Raw genomic sequence first — 16,963 nt, 5'->3', positions numbered from 1 at the left:
AAAATGGTGACAGGTAAACCTTTTGGAATATCGAAAATCGGAGCAAGAATAATGTCGATAATCACAGTGGGCGGACACGAGGTAACCAGAAACTTGAGCGAGCCGAGCGACCAGACGATAATGCACATTGACGTGTATGCAGACTACTTGAGTGGAATAAGTCCACAAACGACTTCCAGAGCGCTCAGGGCACTACTCACGAGAGGGGGCAGCAAGTCGGTACGTGTTGATAATAGGTACACTGAAGCTTATGGTCCACACGAGGTCATGCTAAATATAGATGGAATCAACATCTATACCAAGACGATGATAACATGCGACGAAGACCTAATTGGACAAATCTATGTAGGAAAAGAGGAATTGAAAGTAAGATCGATTGGACACTGTGCTATGCTTGAAGAAGATGCAATGCACATCGGGACGGAAGCAGACGTGACAGGGCACGTGCTAGACATAAATGGCAAAAAGACTCAGTTACGTGGATTACTTGACACGGGAGCAGTCTTGAGCGTCATACCAATCGAAACATGGGAAAAGATGGGCTTTGACAAAGGTGACTTGATAGACTCGAGAATACGGCTGTCAGCTGCAAACAAAGGGGCCCTTCGGGTGTTGGGCAGGACGCCGATAATAGCCCTCAATTTGGGGGAACGTAACCTGTGGATGAGCTTCATCGTGGTAGAAAACCTAGATGAATCTGACCAATTCATTTTGGGCAGAGACTTCATCAGGAATTTCGACGTAACGATAGATCTAAATAATGCAATGTTCAGGATACGGAACCCGGATAGGAGGTACGCAATCAAACCGGTAAATTTAATAATGGCAAATGAGAACAAAGCACCGGTATTCTTGAGTAGGAGAGTGAGGTTAAAAGCTAATGAAGCGGCAATCGTAAGCTTGAGGATGAAAAATTATAATGAACTAAGTGACAACAAGCAAGTGTGTATAGTTCCAAATCCCAATAGTCAAAGCGCTGCTGTTTTAGGAAGATCATTTTCGATAACGAAGAGCGGCCTCTGCGTCAGTGTCTTGTTGAATACCCTTGATATACCGATCACGATACAGAGAGGGAGGAAGCTGGGATATGCTTTACCAGTTAAAACTCGATACGAAACAATTGAAAACTCAAAACAAAATGAAGTTGTTGATTGTCCTAATCACAGGGACAAAATTTGTATCTTGAGACGATTGCAGAGAATAAAAGATTCTTCAGGTCTTATCAAATCACTTAAGTCAGAAACGGACGATGGGCTTTCGAGCTGTTCGAACTTTCCAGAGCGACCCACGCTAGATGAAATGCAAACAGATAAACCGGTTCTGCCGGAGATTGAACATTTAAGGGGCAAACTGAAAGATGAACAGCTCGAAGCTATCAAGGACGTACTAGAGCGGAACGAGGAGGTTTTTTCAAGGCATAAGGCGGATATCGGGTGTTGTAATTTTGTTGAACATGAAATAGAACTTGAGGAAAATGCGGTGCCACACAGGGAGGGGGCGAGGCGCATGACCCCACACAAATCGGACGCGTGTAGAAAAGAGATCGAGACGTTACTAGAGTATGACATGATAGAACCATCCAAGTCACCGTGGGCGTGTGGAGTAGTGATGGCCAAAAAGAAAGGCGACCAGTTGAGGTTTTGTTGTGACTTTCGATACCTGAACTCCGTCACGGTGAAGGATGCCTATCCCATACCTAGGATTGATGAGAGCCTCTCGAAGTTAGGTGATGCAAAATTTTTTACGACTCTTGATTTAGGCTCAGCCTTTTGGCAAGTACCACTAAGGAAGCAGGACAGGGACAAGACAGGGTTTGCCTGCGAGTTGGGTCTGTTTCAATGGAAACGGATGCCGTTTGGACTCTGCAATGCAACAGCCACGTTTCAGCGGCTGATGGCACACGCGTTGATAGGCGTGACGAAGAAGTACGGCAACCTGGTAATGTGCTACGTGGACGACGTGGTAATAGCAACGCCAACACTAGAAGACCACATCGAGAGGCTTGACGAGGTGTTCGCGTGCATGAAAAGATCGGGGCTGAAGTGTAAACCATCAAAGTGCGAGATACTCAAGGACTCGATTAAATACTTGGGCAGGATGGTAGATAAACACGGTATCAGACCTGACCCAGACGCCGTGGAAGCAGTCCTAACCTGGAAATCACCGAAGACGGAACACCAGCTGATGAGCTTCCTGGGTTTCGCCAACTATTATAGAGAATTCATCAAGGGCTATGCGGACAAGGTATACCCGATGCAACAATTAATGAGACATAAGGGCAAGAAGTTCACGTGGAACAACGCGGCAGAAGAGTCATTCCAGAGAATAAAGAAAGAGCTGTGTGAGGCACCAGTACTGGGTATGCCGACTGAGAAGGGGATGTACGTGCTAGACACGGATGCGTCAGTAGTCGCTATTTCTGGGATTCTCCATCAAGAACAAGAATGGAATGGGAAGACAGTCTTGAGACCAATAGCATACGGGAGCAAGGTCCTAAGTGACACAGAAATGAAGTACGGAGCACCGAAAGCAGAGATGTTCGCGGTGGTCACCTTTGTCGAAAAATACAGAGCATACTTAGGCAGTGAGCCCTTCAAGCTGCGAGTCGACAACCGAGCACTAAGCTGGCTGAAAACGTACTCAATGGACCAGAGCTATATTGGGAGGTGGATAGTTCGCTTGGATGGATACAACATGATAATTGAGCACAGAACACGAGATAAACATCAAAATGCTGACAGCTTGAGTAAGAAGACGGAGTTCTACGAGAGGCAAGAACAAAGAGAGGCGGACAGACCTGAGATCAAAGACGGCTTCTCCTTTATGGACAAAGAAACGTACGACAGTCTTCCACTCACGAGATGGCTGGACAAATCAGGCAAACCGATAGAAGATCATCCCGAATTGCCGAAAGAGCCTCTTGAAAAGACCATCTTGAAGAAAAATAGAGGGATTCCGATAGGAATAATGCTCAAGTCCAAGATCGTGAGGGAAACACTCAAGGCAAAAGGTTATGATCTCATCCAGGTAGAGGAGGGAACGGTCCGAATAGATGAAGACTTAATGAGGTTGCTTGAGAAACTATCAGATAACAAGCCCGTGATCCAAGGGAAAGGTCAGGAGGCACCGGAACTAACCATACTTCGGAGAGAAGAAACAGTGAACAATACTGACGTCTCAAAAGGAAGCATCACTGATAGCAAGGAAGTTGTGCGGTCACTAGTTGAAAAAATCCCCGAAAAAATTCTGGAGCAGACAAAAGTCAGGGACAAGAAAGTGACATTCAGAGAAGAAGTTGAACACCTGGGACTAGATCAAGAGTCCGGGGAGTGGTCCAGAATCATGGAAGAAGACGAAACCGGAGAAGGGAAATTGTCCGGGGAGCGTGAAGAATGGGATGAAGACTCGGATGAGAGCAGCGAAGACCAAGACAGTCTATACATGATACTGGCGGAAGAGAAGATAAGACAGCACGACAGGGAATTACAAACGGATCCATCTTCAGGGACGTACAATCTGGAATTACAAGAGGTACGAGGTGGTGAAGAGCTCGAGAAAATAGCAGTTTCAAGAAAACCACTAAGGGAACTATCGTGCAACTCAAACGTCAGAACGAATCTGGTACCAGAAGACGACATGAAAATCGTGAAAAGGATGATATGTGTGAACTGAGCGATGACATCCACAACCCTGGTGAGATGAATGGACAGATCATGGCGCTAAAGGAGCACGTTAAGGCGAGATACAGGCTGTCTGACCTAATAAGGGCCCAGAAGAATGACAAAATGACAAGTAACCTCTCCAAATGGATCCATTCGGGAGTCAAGGAGAAGGGGGAACTTGAGGAAGACAGCTACAAGATCTTGAGCCAGTTCTACAAAGAAAAGAGAGACTTACTTTATCACACAGCTGAAGGGGTGGTAGCGTGCAAGAGAAGAGATGAGGAAAAGATATTACACAAACACAACCTCATCATACTACCACAATTGTACCAAACGGAGGTGCTTTTCAGATCACACGACCAGATGGGCCACCAGGGGATAGATAAAGTACAACAAAGGATACTTCACAGGTTTGACTGGCCGGGAATGAGAAAAGCTTGCGAGAGATGGGTGAATGCCTGCCTAGCATGCCTTCAAGTAAAAGACCCAAGGAAGATGAAGTTTCCCCTCAAGTCTGTCGAGAGTTCGGAATTCAATGAAGTGGTGCAGATAGACCATCAGAAAATCTGCATGACGGAGTCGGGTTATAACCAAATACTAGTTATAATAGATCACTTCACTAAGTTGGCGGAAGCGGTTCCGTGCCAGACAGCCTCGGCAGAGGAGACATGTGATCACCTGATAACGCATTGGATATCGCGGTATGGTTGTCCAATGACTTTCCAGTCGGACAACGGCAAGGCTTTTGTGGGGGACTTGACAAAAGAATTGATGAAGAGATCACACATTGCTCAAGCGCACTCGACGACCTATCATCCACAGACCAATGGGTTGGTAGAGAGACAGAACAGGACACTGGTCAACATGATCAGGGTGTACTGCTCGAGATACATGACGGACTGGGACAAATACCTGCCACAGGTAGTAGGAGCCTATAATAGTACTCAGCACTCAACGACGGGTATCAGTCCTTTCATGATGTTGACAGGCAGGGAAAGGGCAATGCCTATAACATTCTTCTACCCGGAGTACGAGGGGAAGAGGACGTCACCTCAAGCATACGTGAAGGAAGCGATCAAAAGACAACAAGAGCTAAACGAGCTATGTCGGAGAAACACGGCGCAAGCGCAAATGAGGCAACGCAAGAAATATGACGAAAAGATACTAAGAGCAAAGCCATACGAAGTGGGCCAATACGTGTGGGTCTTCCAAAATGTCATACCGCCCAAGGGAACAAAGAAACTACTCAAGAAATGGAGAGGACCGTTCATGATTACGGAAGTACATCAACAAGGACGGTTCTATCGCTTGAGTACAGGGCGAGCAGCACATTACGAAAATCTGAAGCCTCATGTCCCGTCCCCGGAGGACTGGTGCCTACCAAAAGACATGGAAGGTCTTGAGTACCTGGTGGTGGAACCAGCGTGCGAGGTGAATGAGAAAGGCACTAGAGAGAAAAATGATGGTAATGAGAACTTGAGTTTGGACGACAACGAAAAGATAGAAGTGGAGTCGGATGCAGGTTCATTTGTAGAAGAAGACTGGAACGACCCAGAGCAAAACGAGGTACCGAAGTGGATGGAGCCGGATCGACCAACACCACCGGAAACCAGGACTGGCAATCGTAAACGAACAGGTATGAGGTACAATAGGTACGGGGATGACTTCTTGATCGATAAGATACAGCCAGACAAGTTGGGCGATGAACTACTAAGCGCAGGCGAACTGGAAGCCGAAGAGGAATGGCAGGTCATTGACGATGGTGGACATTATCCGCAGGATGATTACTCGACGCCAGAATTGGAGACGGATCTCGAGCAGAGTGAAATAGAAAGGAGGGAGAACACGAACTTGAGGATTCTAGAGTGGATGCGTGATGTCAAAGACGAGAGCCGCGAAGGACAAAGCATTCAGCAAATCGATGTATCAGCAGCAAATTACATGAAGACAGAGGACCCTCTTTTCGGATGGACACAAACAGACAGGCCACTGGACATCCCCAAGGACAATTCAGACCCGACTACATCGACGGGGACGTCGATAAATATTTTTGTCCGGGGAGTGGGGGTAGGACTTACCCACACCGAAAATTTGATGATAAAGAAGCTCAAGGAAGTGAGGGAAACAAGCGGATTGGAGCTGGAGGAAGAAGAACCAGAGCCTACCATAGGAAGGAATTTCAAAACGAAATTCGAAATACCCAATGAATACTCAGAGAACATCATGATAACGGATAGCGACTTCATCCTGTCAAACAGGACCAGCGCGATCTGCATCACGGCGGACATGAGTTTCAAATCAAGATTGGAGGCTGACTTCAAAAGAGAGTACCAGAACGTAGAGTTTCTGTTCAGACAGAGGCCAGGACTGGGAGGCATAGCAGCGCTTCCACCGTCAGTGGCACAAGTCCCGGGCAAATACCTCTGCTTCCTAGTAACGAGAGTCAACGACAGAAACACAATTGATCCCGAACACGTGATATTGGCACTGACAAGACTACGTGACTTCATGATTGAAAGAGGAATAGTGGAGGTCTCGATGCCGGTGTACGACCCAAACAGGGGCAAACTGAGCTCGAGGGAATTGTACGCTATCCTACATGTGGTCTTTGCAGAAACAGAGATAATGGTGCATCTTCACAAGAAGTACTACTTGAGCATCGCCTGAGTCGGGTACATGGAGGTATCAGGTCGGGTGTGAGGGAGGAGTCTTGAGTTAGGTACTGGGGTGCGGCGCAGGTAAAGGGATCTTAAGATGTGATTGGCATGACAATTGAATTTTAAAAGAAAGAATTGATGGTGCTAAAACATAAAATGAATCTGCATGTTCTTAAGGGAAAATCCAATCGAATTGCTTTAAGTGATATGAGAATGATAAGATTTTAACCATATGGGTAGAAGGGGGGTCTCTAGGTTAGGAACGTGACATGCTAAGTTTTAATGAGCTTTCTGTTTTCAGATCGAGTTTGAAAAACAAAGTTGAAAATCCAACTACACTCAAGCGAGAAACAGAAAGAGAGAATCTTGATTGAACACGCGATAATCCGAATCTACAGCAAGTACTTGCAAGAGAACATTTCTAGAGAATTCTTGAATTGGGTAATACTTGAGTTGGTAAGGTAATTCTTGAGTTGGTTAGGTAATTCTTGAGCTGGTTAACATCTACCTATATACATCCCGAAGTTGCAAAAATGGCAGACCGATTCTGGAACTCCGTGCCCGCGGCTCTGAAGAAGCCCACTCTTGACGAGCTGTACAGACGCTTGAGGGACCTGGACTACACCCAGATAGACGAGAGAATGGCGGTGATGCTGAATGCGATCCTCCAGTTGGAGGACCAGGGTGAGTGCAGGGAGTCTGCGACGGAGGCTGTCTTGATGGTCGGCTACACCACCGAGGGCATATCAAATCGAGAACAGACCAGATGGTTATCTTGGAATGCGGATGGAGGAGTAAGGGGCTTTGACTTGGCAAGAAATCCTGGCCTGAGTAACAACACCGAACACGGCGCAGGAGAATTTCCGCTACCGACGAGACCAACAGCAAGATCCACAGGCCAGAGCTCGAGTAAGGTGCCGTCGATGTCGCGAGCGCAACAGACGACAGAGGCATATCCGGATCTGGGGGTTCTAAAGAAAGAGCTCGAGAAGGCGCTGAAGGAAAGGAATAAAGCGAACCTCGATCGGGATCAGGCGAAGCTGGACAGGGAGAAGCTTCAGCTGGAGAGAGACCAGGCAGTCGACGAGCGAGATCAGACGTCGAAATTACTTGAGATGCTAAGGGCTGAACATCAGCAGGAGCTGAGGGTGCGGGAGAACGTCGCAAATCGTGATCAACTGAAGTCGGAGTTGGAAAGGATAGAACAGCGACAACGCGAGCTTGACGCACAGAAGGGAGCCAGGTCAAACGAACGAGTGGTGACCAGCTCGAGGCCAGAGTCGCGCATGGAGGTGGATGAAGCTCCCAGGGCTAGAGGACGGTTCAACCTTGACCGCGAGGCCAGAGAACATATGAGCGAAGGGTTAGAGGTCTGGATACCGAATGACGTGACGCCTTCCTTGCGCAACCTAGAGACACAACCTGTACGTCCTCTGATGGATGTGGTGTTACCAGGATATACCCCAACCTCGACCTCGAGTGGCAGTCAGGTGACCGGCGCCTCATCGCGCCTGAAGGAGCTAGGCGAGAAATTGCAGCAGCAGAGTCGTGAAAGATCGACGAGGCCAGAGCTTCCCCCAACTTGGAGGGAACAGCCGGTCAGGAATGTCGTGATCGCAAGCTACAAGAAGAATACAGAAGGGAACTACCACAGGCACAATCGGCTGGACTGGAGTGCGGAACAGGGAGCCAGGAGGGACTGCTTCCATGACGCAGCCTGGGTGGAGTATCTAGCGCCACCTCGTGTGCCAGAGGGCGCAGTTCACCTAATTATAGGGGATAGCCTGGTGCGGGTGTTGACCCAGATACGGTCAAATTGGCAGACAGGAGTCTTGAGTTTCGCTGGAGCTGCCACGCCACAGATGTTGGCAACCCTGGACATGCTAGGGATGACCAAAGTTTACACCGTGACCCTGATGGTTGGGACCAACGACGTGTCAAGGGGAGAAGCGAGGAAAGTAGCGAGGCTGTGCGACAAGATGAGCTGCCTTCTTGAGGAACTGAGGATCCAGATGGACCCCATCCTGCTGACGGTATGCACGGTCCCCTACAACATGATGTTTGATCAGCACGCCCTAGAGATGAACCAGAAGGTGCGGAGCCTGAACAAGATGATCCGAGACATACACCGGAAGAGTGTGCTTCCTCTCAGGCTGTTGGACATAGCAGAACGTATGAAGAAAAAGGGATTCCCTGAAGACACCTCAAAAGATGGAATCCATTTCGATAGGCCAAGGGGAGCGGAGTGGCTGAAAGACGTCTTCCAGGAACACATTAACACGCTAGAGGCGGACCTGCTGGAGACAGCCCAATTCACTTTAGGACCACCTCCCAACCCACCATTCCTTGCCTCGAGGGCCTTGGCTGGTCGCTTGGGAGCGAGAGTTGATACTAGAGACAGTTCAAGGAGCAATCAGACCCGATTGCAGAGTGCCACGCCAATGGAGTCGGAGGAGGTAGAGTCATCAACACCTCCGGGCTCGGCGATGTCCTCTGTGGTGGTGGCAGATGGCAGGAGAGAAAAGAAGTCTATGGAGACTGCCCGCTTGAGATATCCTGAGAAGGTGAAGGAACTGGATCTAGAGAGTTTGGAATGCAGACGAGAGTTGGCGGAAACCCTGGGGATCGAACGAGTGTCGCACGAGGATTTGAATAGACATCATTGCATAGACTGGTTGAAAGCTCACGAAGCGCACTTCTCGAGAGCGAAGTTAATGGAGACCACAGACCTGACTGGAATTCCCACAAAAACGATCATGGGACCCATTAACTACAGGCCTCTCAAACTGTTGGGGGGTCCTGGACTTATAACAGAACCTCCCAAGCACCGAACTGGCATCGCTAGGATCAGGTTGGCAACCCCGGCGCAGTTGAAGGTGGTAGACAAGCTACTCAATCCGGGGGGAATGGAATTGCCTGATGCCGCTTACGAAGGTCCGAAGTTGGCAGAAGATCCCAGGTACGGGAAGCCCTGTGGTGGCACCCAACTGGCCAAAACTCTGGCAGTTTATGATAGAGCAGATCCAGCTGCTGCAAGAGTAGTCATTGTGGCGGGATCGGACTTCGAAGGAACGTCTCCCAAGTTGTTCTGGCCGGAGACTCTGGTATACTCCTTGCCAGGAGCCGAATTGAACCAGATGTTGACTCTAGTGGTGGCAATAAAGTCGGAGATGCCCTGTGAACCTGAGCTGCTAATGTTTGCAGGAATGAATGATCACCTGCACGCGATGGGACTTCTTGAGCAACTGAAGGGCAAGGAGATTCCGACATCAAAGAAGATATGGGAGGCTATTCAGGCGTTATTTGCGGCGATGAATGAGGTACAAGAGAACGTAGCCTCGAGATTTGGGTCCAAGACGAAGGTGGTGTTTACCACATCCCCAGGATACGCAAATATGCCACCCGCCCTACAATTCGTGTACGCGGTCTTGATCCTGATAGCAGAAGGGAGTGAATGGCGGATTCTGATGGCAGCCCCCAATCGAGAGCTGGAGCCATTGAACTTGAGGCTTTACAAATCAGAATTGCCGGCGGCATGGGCTGACATATCTCATGCACTGAGGGGCTTTTACGGACTGGCCGACGTCCTGATTGTATTGGATGAGGTACTCTTGCTAGAGATATCGAACTTTGCTAGACAACTCAAGTTCAGCCCAGTCATCGGGGACGACCACCCGGCGATAAACCAGTTGACGGCCAGCCTGTGGTTCCGGAGTATGGATGTGAAAGTCGCAAATTCCACCAGCAGGACTAGAGGTCCCAGCAACGAGAGAAGAAATGTGGTCGAGACGGAGAAACAGTTAGAATCGATGAAATATCGCTTGACTCAAGAGAATGGCTGGTGGCCATTCCTGACACCAAGGCTGGAGAACGTCACGAATAAGACGAGGGAGGAAGCACCACTCCTCGTGAAACAAATCTGGAGTTTTCTAGAGAAGCAACTGGAGCTAGCTGAAACGAGAGACATGACGGTGGTTAGATTTGTCTCGGCCGCCAATGAAGTGACGATTGGAGGATTTTGGAGAGAGCACGCCAACGGCGAATTGAAGACTAGGAGAGATTACGAGATTCTCAAGTTCTTGAGTCCTTGCTGGGAGAGAGAATTCTTGGCAGGAGTGTTCGGCACCACGGCGACTATCTTCGGAGCCTTCGTACAGGAGATACTGGGCATGTCCATCAGCCTGCTCTTGGCCCTGTGTTTGGTTTACCCCAGATACTTGTTCAACATGGGCCCAGCATACATGTTTAGTCGAGGAGTGGAGACACTTCGAGTTGATGGGTATCTGGCACTAGTACTCTTGACCCATGGGGAATTGGTGTCGGTTAATGGAATATGGAGAACCTCTGTCTATGGGGAGAGTCCACACGAGCATTGAAACCAGCTCCTACAAGTGTGCCGCAGGGTTGAAGACACTGCTGGTGCAATACCTCATGATGCAGAATCGATACATGACGGGTGAAGATGAGAACCCAACCTCGAGAGAAGAATGGGAGAAGGCGAACAGAGGGATGCCTCTGTTGACGGACCTGTGCCTGGCAATGAGGTCGGACCCAATGGGGATAATCCGAGGTCTAGAGGAGGTGGTGACCTGCATCTATGGTCCAGCAGTGACGTACGCGTTTCCAGATCCCCTGGTGATAACGTATCGTCACTCGGTGACGCATTTGAGTCTCATCAGCGTACTGGATGGTACAGCGCTGAATTGGTGTCAGCAGGAGGTGCTCAGGGCGCGTATGAGCAACACGGTACTCTTCGGAAAAGTGAAAGATGCCGAGATGATGGTGTGCAACTTCAGGGGACAAATGCAATGTAGAATGGGAGGCAAGCGAGAGGGCCCCATTGAAATGTATCCAAAGTTTTGGAACCTAAACCCATTGACGGCCGACGGACGAGAAGTCTTGAGAATCCCCGCCTGGAAGGAGTGCTTTGCACTAGTCAAGAGGGAGCTGGAGGCCATAATGGAGAAAGAAATCCTACCAGCCACCATGCCTGAGTTCCCGACAGTCAGGAGGATGACCTTGGGAATGAATAGTCCCTTGGTGGTTCCCTCCATAATGGCGAAGATGATGACGGAGGAAACGCAGAGGCATTTCACGGATGGCTGGGATCCCCTGTTCATCGGCTACACGGCGGCAGTCTACTTCCACATCAGCGAGATGAAGGTAAATTCGTGGACGACGCAAGCGAAAAAGAGTAGAGGTTCGCAGCCCCCTGGATATGAAGTGCGGAAAGTCTTGAGGACTCTTGAGAAGGAAGGACTTGAGAATATGCTACCCATATGGGATGATGGCAGGATGATCGTGATGGAAGGGCACGTCGCATTGGTGGACGAAATGAAATTTGCCACGAGAAAATACAAGGCACCCTATGGCTTGGAACAAGTAGAAGTGACACAGGAGGGAACAGAACTAGATGCAGCAGGTCAACTGCATGTAGCCCTGACGGAATATAAAAAGCTGGATCCTACGACACCGTCACCACTGTCTGTAGACACGCCTGGAGACAAGAGGAGTGGACCCGTTGAGGATCGATTCAAAAGAATTCTCGAGAGAAGAAGAAATGAATCAGAGGAAGAGAGTATGGATGAAACTCTCAGTGAAGCTGGAGAAGACATGGAGGTGGGGAATACGCCTGAACCAGGGCCATCAGGGGAGGAACTCACCACTCAAGAGCTGTTGAAAGACTTGAGCGAAGAGAATTGGGCAGATACTGCCACCCCACCTCTGAACCCGTCCCCGCGGAAGAACCTAGAGTTGCCATTGGCAGGTGAGACCTTCAACATGGGGATGTTACTCTTGAGCTCGGAGGAAAGGGAGAAGAACACGTTCGAAGGGAACAGGGACATATTCTTGGGATCTCTCGAGGATGACGCCTGGCAGGAATTCCTGGGGGAATTCAATCGAGAAGTGGGCAGCGAGACGACGCTGGACAAGTTCAAGAAGGAACTGTGGGACGCAGTAGTGAGATTCGGGGAACCGCTCCTGATAGGAACGGGCCTGGATGAGAAAGCAAGAAAAGAGCTGCTGAACAAGCTAGTGGAGCTGAGGAACGCACGATCAAAGACTAGAAAAGAGAAATGTGAGGACAGCTCTACTCTGAAACAAAAAACTGTGGATAAAATGGTTGATGATATAAAAAGGGATAAGGTTGGGACTAGTAATATGATTAAAAGTACTAATATCCTTAAGGCTCGAGCAGGGGGGAGGCAAGAGTTGGAAGGAGTGGATGGAGAGGTCGAATCAATGATGATAGCCACAACACCCTCGAGCAGAGATGTGAAGACTCGCAAGAGGAAGAGAGAAGTGGAAGGATGGGGTAGTCCTTCAGTGGATGCTGTTTCGGAAGGAAACTTGAGAGAGACGGCGCCCATCGTTTTGGCCCGATGCAAGACGGCGGCATACAAGAACAGCTCGGAGCTCAGGAAACCACTTGAAGTAGAAAAGGAAATAGAGGTTTCCACCAGTTCGACGTCAGAAGAAGACTTCAAGCCTCAGAAGGTAAACGTGAAGAGAGGTTCAACGAACGGACAGGTAGGGGAAGTGGAGATCGGCAAAGAATGGATCTCGAAGGCACATCAGGACATGGGCAAACAAGTGACGAGTGATCCATTGGAGAGGAACAAGACGAGGAACACTTCCCGGACGTGGTGGGTGGCCCTCGAAACATTGAAGGAAATGGAGGACTGCTTGAAGAAGTTGGACAGTGGAATAGCTCGCAGGCGACGCAATTGGGCCACCCAGCAAAAAGCCGAGGTTAATAAGATAGAGATGGCAAGTCATCTGAAGAGGTCCTGGCAGAGTTTGTTGAAGGATCATTTTGAAGAGGCGATGAGAACATCCTCATCAGCACCGCCACTAATGGCGAATCCCTTCGTTAGAACTGCGGGACAATTAATATTCACCTGGAGTCTGGTGGGAATAGAGTTGGAGACATTGACCTCGTATGACAGGCTGAAGTTGGGAAGCAAGAAGCTAGAGGTGTATCAGGCACTGATGCAACACGTGGCCAGGGACAATTCAGGCTTGAGCCTGGCTAGAAGAAAAGATGCCACATGTTTCTTGAGATGGACAATGTCAATGATGTCTGATAGCACCATCCTGGCATGCCACCAGAGAGCAAGTGGAAGTAAAACCATGGAGAGAAGAGTCTCAACGATCATCTTGAACGTATATCAGAGTACAGGAATAGAGAAAGAAGATGGTTCCAGACTATCCTTAGAGAACCATCGAAAGCTGGACGAGGTACGGAGGTTCTCTAATAAGAAGTTCGAGGAAGAACATGACGTTCACCGTAACCTGGCCTCGTCAGAACAGTACTCGAGACTCAGTGAGAAGGGGGAATACCAATATGTGTCTGGAGTGATGGGAATAGCCTACAATCCCTTCTTAGCCTCGGAAGCTGGAGGAGCCCACAGAAACCATGAGGTAGCGGAGCTACTGAAGTTTTGGACAGAAAGAATAATGGAGATAGACGCGGTGGAGAAAGAGGGGCCGAGCCTGGGCCTGATTCTTGAGAAAACACCAGAGGTGATAAGCATACCGCGCTCAAACAAGAGAGTTGAAGTGAACATGGGCGGTGGAAATGGCTTGTTAACCACGAACTTGGGAGTGATATGGAAGCTACTAAGACCCTCCTGGTGTCCACATCCCCATGCGAGTCTAATCGAGGAAACCACCGAGCGAGTGAGGTTAGCACCAACGGAAGATGAAGATCTGGCGAAGTTGAGTGTGCTACATAAGCTAATCACGCCCCAGATGCAAGAGCCAAGCGAAAGGACGAGCGACCCCGGGTCAACAAAGAAATTGGAGCCGGGTAGCTGTCTGGATTCGACGTGTGGGAACGGAGAGCACATCTGCGATGGACGGTCATGCGTCAGAATACTGTCGTTTCAAAAAGAAGACCTGGTCACTTGGTTCGAAGACATCACAGAAAGGGAGAAAAGTGAAGTGCAAATAACAGCGGAATGTTACGCGAGAACCACGGTGAATATAGCGACAGCTCTCGGATTCTTCTCGAGAATGTGTGGTCTGCAGGCACTGGAGAGACTGGAATCTGAACATCATTTAATGACGGCGTTGAGCGTAGAATCATGGCCCGGGGTGTTGCAGGTGACCCAAAAACACATCCGGAGCTGGAAAGTTGGTCTTGAGGCGGAAATGGGATTTCCCCTGAGCGAAGCTTATGGCTTGCCATTGAACGCGAAATCGCTGATAGGTTCAATGATGGCCAACTTGTGCGGAAGTCACTACCCGCTACACATGGCGATGGTGGAAGTGTCCAGCCAGAGAATACTGGTGGACAAGGCCTTCTCAGTGCCCAAGTGCGTGAGGTTGGCTCGGATGTCGCATCACTCGCACAAGTTGTTGAGAAAAATCAAAGGGACAGTACCAAAAGAATTGAGAGATGACTTAAGCGAAATCTGGGGAGAAGATCTTCTGAAGTTGGAAAGAGAAAACACAAGCGATCACGAGAGACAAAACGTGATCGGGAAACCTGTGGGAAGTACTCCGAACCTGGAAGACAACGACACGATGCACGAGAAAATGATGGAGCTTGAGCCTCTCTTGGAAGCCTCAGGGGAGCGTAATCTCAGGAGCATTGAGATCTCTCATGGGGAATGCCCATGCCACTGTTTGGCACAAACGGTGTGGTATCCAGATCACAAGAACCTTTGCCTGGTGTGGGATGTGGAAGAGATTCGGTCGATCGGACTACCGGATCACCGGCAGAAGGTGACGCTCTTAGTAGTGAGTACGATGTTAGCTCTGAGATGGATAGAAGAGAATATAACGGAGTATCGGGAGGCGACGACGCCAACGGCTGAGTCAATATACGCGATAGACTACAGCAGGAGACTCGAGTTGTTTGAGACTGCGTGCAAAGTATTCGCCATACCGACGGAAGTCAGGCACGTATGGAGTCGCTTGAGGTACTTTCCATGGTTTCGGGCGACACTGACGTCTTGGTTGTACATGACAACGAAAGATCACATGAGAAAACATCAAAAAGAGTATCGACAGTTCCAGGCCGAGATTGGGCCGGAAGCTTTCAAGAGACCCCTGCTAACCCATCGTAATGCGATCACGACAGGATGGAAAAGAGTGGGTAAGATGTCTAGAGACAATACCAAAGCGAGGGAGTCGATACTAGAGGAAGACCTGGCGAAGAACGTGAGCTTGAGCCTGCACAACTCCTTTTGCTTGAACCGAGAAGCTAGGGTGAAGGCACTACCCAACCAAGCAAAGAGGTTGCAGGAGCAGAGAGAATGGATGCGATCCTATGAACAGCTGAAGGCTTGGGAGGAGATAGTGATTAGTTCCGATGATGAAGAGGAACTGTTGAGACAGTTTGCCGCATCCAGCACTTCAGGATGCAGTACCTCCAAGGCGAAGAGTACGAGATGAATGGGCAAATCGGATGGATCTTGAGTCTTGAGAGGGAAGGGGGGCTTGAGCGTGGATCCGAGTGAAACTTGGATTCACGAAAAAGAAATTTTAACAAAGCAAATATTGTTACTAATATACTATATTTATTATATAAATCGAAATGCTGCATGACAATTTCCTGATTGAATAGGACAAAAGAGATTTTAAAATGATTGGCTTGAAAAGCGAAAATTCAAGGGTGCAGGTGTATGCAGATTTTGGTTGCTGTTTAGCAATAGTGTGAAAATTTTAAATGGCTGTGAATTTTGGGGTGTAGATAAGCTTAAATCTGCTGCAAACTTCTGTAAATGACCACTGGCACTGTATCTTGAGCAACACTCGGTTTTTCTGGGACTCACTGGCAGAAGACAGCGCGCGATGAGGACATCGATCTCGAGTCCGGGGAGTATGTGCCAGTCGGTCATATTTGGAAGTTTGACCTTGAGAGGAGCAAAAAACACTTGATTTCGGAGTGAAATTTAATTTTTCAAAATTTCGAATGGAACCTGTCATGCACGATTTTCTCGCGAGAACTGAAAATCAGAAAAAGAAGTTAGAACAATATCAGAACAATTGAGTAACAATCGCGGGAAAGTTGCTAGAAAAATCGGTGGGAAATTGCTATTCGCAATTTCAAAAGCAATAATAACCTAGAGTAGAGCTGTCCCATCTGAAACAGAGACGAGAGCGTTCCCACGAGTTGGATTATTACGATTGGAATACTATTATTGACTGGACCAGAGTGAACCTTCGGTGGAAAGGTGGACAGCTAGAGTGTCCCAATGGTTCACGAGAACTTGCAGTCTAGAGTAAAAACTTGTTCTTGTTGTTAAAACTGACTGACATTAAACTCATTTTAGTTACTTTATTAATTCTTGAGTTGCTTACCGACTTATTTACTTCCTGGTTCTTGAGCGTGCTACGATGTGAGTACTTAATTTAAAATTCAGAGAGTGTGTTTTATAATTGTTATGTTGAGGTAAGGCGAGTTTTAGGTTGATCCATCTGAAATGGATCAAAGTTCCACTGTCTAATAAAAAGTAACTTAACGGATTGTTCCAACCCGGTTTTTAACGGCGTTCATGTATTTTGGGTATCTAGAGACCTAAGTATGGGGACGTTTCTAATTCTAGAGTGGGGGGATATTTTAGTAGTAGCCTTTAAGCTGTAACGGGTCGTAGTCTCATGTCACAAGCGAACCGAACTGGCTCCGACCGT

This window comes from Symsagittifera roscoffensis, chromosome 4, assembly GCF_963678635.1.
Source record: "Symsagittifera roscoffensis chromosome 4, txSymRosc1.1, whole genome shotgun sequence".
Lineage (NCBI taxonomy): Eukaryota > Metazoa > Xenacoelomorpha > Acoela > Convolutidae > Symsagittifera > Symsagittifera roscoffensis.
The sequence above is the reverse complement of the archived record's forward strand: the minus strand, read 5'-3'. Positions refer to the sequence as shown.